Consider the following 5,730-nt stretch of genomic DNA (forward strand, 5'->3'; position numbering starts at 1 on the left):
TCTATCTCTAAAAATAAGAAAAACATAGGCAGAGCACAGAGAATTTTTAGGGCAGTGAAAATACTGTCTGCTACTCTAATGGTGGATAACAGTCATTATCCATTTGTCCAAACTCATAAAATATACAACACCAAGAGTGGACCTTCATGTAAACTGAGGACGCTGGATGATAATGACGTGTCAGTGTAGGCTCGTCAGTTGTAAGAAGCACATAACTCCGGTGGAGAATGTTAACAATGTGGGAGGCTGTGCACACGTGGGGCAGGGGCACGTGAGAAATCTCTGCACCTTCCTCTCAATTTTACTGGGAACCTAAAACTGCTCGAAAAATAAAGTCTTTAAAAAATATGTAAGAAAAATAATGTCAGCCCGAAATATCTCTACAGCATTATTTATAGAAGTAAGCTTAGAAATAAACCAAAAATCCATCAATAGAAGACTACATGAATTAAGTGGTAAATTTAACTAAAACATATACAAATGGTTTCATATGCGGGATGCTGTGCATTCACTAAAACGAGTAAGATGGAGCTGTGTGCACACGATATGGTACAGGTAACTGTGAATTAGCACATAAGTTTGCAAACCGCACGCACAGCTCAATCTCCCTTTTTAGTAATTATTTCTCCAAATATTCATGTACTGAGGAAGGATACACAGGATACACAATAAAAGGATAAATTATTATAAAAGGATAAAATCCCTGGGGATTGAGAGTAACGGGGAGAAATATTTGGGGGTTCTTTTTACCCTTATTGAAATGTTTTTTAAACAAACACATATGATTTTGTAATATAAATAATGTGTGGAAGAAACAAACCCATTTGCCCTTTTCCCGGAGTGCTGACTATCCAGTGACACACATAGGAGAAAGCCCTCCGTATCACACGACACATGTGTGGTTATCAACTCTACTCCTCCTGTCGGGACTCCTTTCTCCTCTCCAGTTCCTGTTTCCCTTTCCAGCCTTTCTCTTCTTGTAGATGGCATGTGACAGAAGTGACAGGGTGGAGGAGGCAGATGAGTCTTAGACCCAGTCCAGTTCTCTGTTCCCCTCGTCCCTGCTGCACGTTCTGCCCAGATAAGGACACAGCTGGACGATGCATAGACAAGTTCCCTGGGGCTGCCCTCTCCACCCCTCGCCGTCTCCCGGGGCCATACCTGCAGGTCCCTGGATGCTCTCTGGTTGCCCTGGCTCCTAAGCCACAGCCCTTCACTCACTGGGATGCCGTGTCCAGAGCCCCTAACTCCCTACAGGTACCACAAAGACCCCACTTCCCCAGAGCAGGGTAGGAACAGCGCTGGACCAAAGCCCTCAGGATCTGCTACGTGGTATTACCTCAGAGCTGACAGATTGAGTCATATGGGCAAACTAATTATATTTTTCATTTTTTCCCTGAGTGTTTGTGAGTCTGTGGGACTTTAATTTATGTATTAATTACACCTCAGAGCCAAATGCGGGGGCTGGAGTGCCTCAGACAGCCTTTGCATTTTATTAGGAAACATTGCATACACATTCGGCTCCATAGGGAAACAGCCACTAAAGCTTCCTTCCGGGGAGTGTGGAGGTTTGGGGGAGCAGAACCCTCTGGGCAATGCAGGTGGAGGCTCAGGGGAGGTTTTTTTTTTTTTTTTTTTTTTTGCGGTACGTGGGCCTCTCACTGCTGTGGCCTCTCCCATTGCGGAGCACAGCCTCCGGACACACAGGCTCAGCAGCCATGGCTCACGGGCCCAGCTGCTCCACAGCATGTGGGATCCTCCCAGACCGGGGCACGAACCAGCGTCCCCTGCATCGGCAGGCGGACTCTCAACCACTGCACCACCAGGGAAGCCCTCAGTGGAGCAGTTTGCGCCAGCCTTCCGTTTGGCCTGCAGCTGACTTTGAACCATGTGATCAACCCGCCTACCTTCTCCGCTGCAAGGAAACAGCCCCTCACTGCACCCCACAGCCTCAGTGGCTGCTGCGTGGGTCCCTCCTCATCAGGTGTGGGGTCCGTGTACTGCGCTGAGCTGCTGTCTCCTTGCTGTGGTCCAGCAGGGAGGCCATCAGCCTGTTGCTAGAGGCTGGGGCTTCTGGAAGAAAGTTACCCCTGCAGAATCCTCACCAGTGAGCCATATACGCGAGGCTGGGTTTGCGTAGGTAGAAGGAGAGAGTGACTGGCTTTCTCACCTTGAATCTGGACTTGGTTGGGGGGGGGTCTGGTAGTCTTGGTGTGGGAACTCTGCCAGTGCCCTTGCGATGGCCAAGAAGTTGGCAGGAAAGATTCAGAAGCCAACCTAAGTGAATGCATAAAGAAGATGTGGTACATATATACAATGGAATACTACTCACCCACAAGAAAGAATGAAGTAATGCCATTTGCAGCAACATGGATGGACTTGGAGGGCATTATGCTAAGAAAATAAGTCAGACAGAGAAAGACAAATACTGTATGACATCACTTTTATGTGGAATTTAAAAAATACAACAAACTAGTGAATATAACACAAAAGAAGCAGACTCACAGATACAGAGAACAAATTAGTGGTTACCAGTGGGTTGGGAGGTGGCAGTATAGGGGTAGGGGATTAAGAGGTACAAACTATTGGTGTAAGATAGGCTACAAGGATGCATTGTACAACACTGGGAATATAGCCAATATTTTGTAGTAACTGTTAAAAAAAAAAGAAGCTGGCAGGAAGAAAGCCATGTTTTTGTAGCAAGACCATCAGGGTTCCCAGCTCCTTAATCCCCCTTTCTTGTCTTCGGGTTTTTTCCCAGGTCTTGCCAGAAGTTCCTAGTGTTGCTATCCTGTGTTATGGGGGTGGGAGTTTGGGGAGAAGGTCCTGAGCGTACCCTTTGGCCAGTTTTCACGGGGGAAGCAGCACTAAGGCCTCATGGTGGGGGGATTGTTAATATCAAAGTGATCACCAAGGGAAAGAATAGAAGTAAAGCCTTTCTTACCTCAAAGCCGCTGGCACGGTCAACCTTGGAGGTGCTACAGATGAGGAAAGCACTTCCTAAAAGAGCTAAAGGAAGGCCCCAAGGCTTTCTAGGGACTAAGGGCTGACAGGCAGGTGCGGGCCCTGAACACTGAGTTAAGTGACCCAACTGTTGTGTCCTGACACTAACCTGGTGGTAGGCCTGCTGTCTGCACCCATCTCGCACCCCCTCCTGTTGCTCTGGCTCCTTTATAAGTCAGCAGAGGGAAGACCTACTTCATGCAGGATGTGGAGGCTTGTTGTCAGACTGAGAGGTGACCCTCAGTGGTAAGTTTGGAGGAGTTTTGGTATTTGCGAGTACCTTATGAAGAGGAAGGAGCAGTTTGGGGCACTCACACCCACTCTGATGTGAGCCCTCTGAGGGCAGGAATTGTTGTCTGCTTTGTTCACTATATTCCAAGAGCCTAGAAAAATACCAGGCACAGAGCAGTGGTCATTAAAAGCACACCTAGGAGGTGGTGTTAGGAAGGTTAGCTACAGCTGCTCCCAAATCATCTTTTGGTCAAAGGAGATGAACAGGAGGCAGATGAATCTCAGAGAAGCTCTGGCACCTGTCCAAAGTCACACAGCTAATTAGAGGCCAGGCCAGGCCAGGAAGCATGGCCAGGAGTGATTCTAACGATAGCCTAATTTTCATTCTCTAACCTGTTTCTTAGTCAGCTTGGGCCGCAATAACAAAATACTGTAAACTGGGTGGCTATAAACAACAGAACTCATTTTTCAGAGTTCTAGAAGCTGGGAAGTCTGAGATCAAGGTGATGCTAGATCCGGGGTTTGGTGAGAGCTCTTCTAGGTTGCAGATGGCCAAGTTCTTGTATCCTCATATGGCACAGCAGAGAGAAGAAGCAAGCTCTCCCGTGACTCTTATAAGGGCACTAATCTCATTCATGGGATCTCCACCCTCATGACCTCACCCAATCCCAACCACCTCCCCAAGTCCCCACATCCTAACACCATCACATTGGGGGATAGGGTTCCAACACATGAGTTTTTTGGGGGGACACAAACATTCAGTCCATAAGGACCCACCTGTTATTCAGACCCTGTGGCTACCACATTCATGGTTGTGGCCTCTTGCCGTCTGAGCTAACAACAAATCTGCTTTGCCTCGTGCATGGGTGATGCTCAGAGTTTTTGTGCATCCAAGATGGTCCCATGCATGGAAATTCTTGTTAGTGAGATTCCACCACCTCAGTGAAGTATTTGATTCTTGCATTTATCAGGGAAAGGCTGGGGAATACTGGGACGAGGGAATGACCGCTCACAGGGGCGCTGACAGGTGGAGGGCTGGTGAGGGTCTCAGCTTTGTGGAATTGCCCACTGCAAGCTCACCCTGGGGAGGGGCTCAGAGGCTTGTGGGTTTCATTCCTGCTTACTCCATCCAGTGTACCCGCTACCCGCTGCCATGCCAGCTGGTCTGTGCCGGAAGTGTGTGGGGTCTGAGGGGGGTTGGGGAGAGTAGGAGCCTCCGCAGGAAGCAAGCTAGAGCCCTCACAGCAAGGGGTGTGTGTTCACCTAGTCATCAGCCCTCCTCCATCCACCAACTGGCAGTGTCTCAGGCCGGGACAAACCCAGTCTGGGGCTTGTGCTGTAATCATCTCAGAATCAGGTACCTGATCAGTCTCTACCTGGGGCAGAAGGTGCTGTCTGGGACTTTCCACAGGGCCTGGATGTAGCACTTCTCTCTCAAGGGCCCTCAGCTTGCAGTCACCTGCTTCCTCTGTTTCCTTTCTAGAGCCTCAGGCTGGGCTGCCAGCTTTCACAAGACAGGATGGATGGAGCCTGCATGATCTTTCCAGGGAGGGCACTGCCGGAGAGGTGGCCAGCACGTCTGACAGATAGCGCTCTGGATTCGGGCTGTCTGAACGCATTTGTCTCATCCCCCCGAATCCAGCCAGCCTGGGAGACAAGTCTAACCTTTCCTGACAGAATCAGTTCAGGCTTGTCCTCTGAGCAGGGCCCAGGGTGGGCAGGGGGCTGGCTGGGGCCAGCTGGGCTCTCTGACCATAGCTGCCAGGGGGCCTGCTGGCCAGGGTAGGACACATGGGGAGCCCTGATGGGCCCAGTGGACAGGCTCCAGACCAGTTCACAGAGCAAGAGCCAGGAGAAGGGGAGAGGGATCCCTGCCTGTGTGTCTTCTCCCAACCCCAGGGCAAAAATAGGGACGGGGGCAGGGAGAGAGGCCTGTTTTTTTGTTTGTTTGTTTTTTTCTTTCATCCTGTCTGTGTTCCTATTCTGAGGTCCAACTCTTTAGACTAGCCTGGATTTGAATCTTGGGGTAAAGGCTGGAGGAGAGGAGTTGTCTGGGCCCCTTTGAGAGCACAGGTGTGGCATCTCCACAGCAAGTCAGACTTGCGCACACCAAAGAAGCCTGACCTTGGGCAGAATACTGTCTCTTCTGCATTCCAGTGATACCCTGTGTGTCCTGCTGCCTGAAACCCACATTCGTGGTCCGCCCCCTTGTTGTAAGCTCCACTGTCTCCAGCCTCTTTAAGAAATTGCAAAGTCACTATATTTGTGAAATGTTATCTTTTCTTGGAAGGGCAGAGGCAGGGACCCCAGACTGTGGATGTCACTTGGGAGTGACTGGGAGTCTAGGGTGAGAGTAGGAAGTGGGGTTGCACGGTTAAAGGGAAGGAGGCTGTTCAGGAAAGGAAGGCAGCCCTGTGCCCAGCATTGTCAGCCTCTCTGGTTTCTAGACTGTGGAAAGGGGGATATGGGGCTGTGGAAGGACTCACCTCCAGTCCT

Source organism: Phocoena phocoena, chromosome 7 (genome assembly GCF_963924675.1).
Source record: "Phocoena phocoena chromosome 7, mPhoPho1.1, whole genome shotgun sequence".
In the NCBI taxonomy this organism is placed as follows: Eukaryota; Metazoa; Chordata; class Mammalia; order Artiodactyla; family Phocoenidae; genus Phocoena; species Phocoena phocoena.